The following is a 504-nucleotide window of genomic DNA, read 5'->3' as shown; positions in this document are numbered from 1 at the left end:
CAGAGGGCGCTGCTGCTTTTTCCAGTGGACACCGACAGGGTGGGAAGGATATAGCTAGATCATGACTTGCCGGTATAGAAATGACACAAATCCAGTTAAATGATGGCTTTCATCATTCCTAAGCTCATCGATCATTTTCTTTTCAATTTTATGCTAACGTATTCTACATTTCAACAGTAAATATTAATATTTTTACTGCACTACATTTGTGATCCTTATAGCCACTTTGTACATTCTGATTTGACATTTAAAAGCTGTGAGTGTGTCTGGAAATCTGCAGGCGCTCCCTGTATAGACGAAAGAGCAAAGCGTGGTGATATAGTATCTTTAAAAGGCCCTTTGGTAGGCACAATATTTGCTTACGGCCATACCACCCTGAACACGCCCGATCTCGTCTGATCTCGGAAGCTAAGCAGGGTCGGGCCTGGTCAGTACTTGGATGGGAGACCGCCTGGGAATACCAGGTGCTGTAAGCTTTTTCACTCCTCTTTACAAAAGCAGAGG

General features: G+C 43.7%; 1 non-coding gene across 1 annotated transcript; it reads left to right on the top strand.

The window, feature by feature from the left end:
* The first annotated feature begins 357 nt into the window (after positions 1-357).
* LOC129117062 (5S ribosomal RNA) lies at positions 358-476 on the top strand. The gene has a single exon (XR_008533763.1). It is a non-coding gene; the product is annotated as a 5S ribosomal RNA (ribosomal RNA).
* Positions 477-504: the final 28 nt, after the last annotated feature.

The sequence above is a fragment of the Anoplopoma fimbria genome, unplaced genomic scaffold, assembly GCF_027596085.1.
Source record: "Anoplopoma fimbria isolate UVic2021 breed Golden Eagle Sablefish unplaced genomic scaffold, Afim_UVic_2022 Un_contig_1331_pilon_pilon, whole genome shotgun sequence".
In the NCBI taxonomy this organism is placed as follows: Eukaryota; Metazoa; Chordata; class Actinopteri; order Perciformes; family Anoplopomatidae; genus Anoplopoma; species Anoplopoma fimbria.
This window is presented reverse-complemented; position numbering and strand designations above follow the sequence as displayed.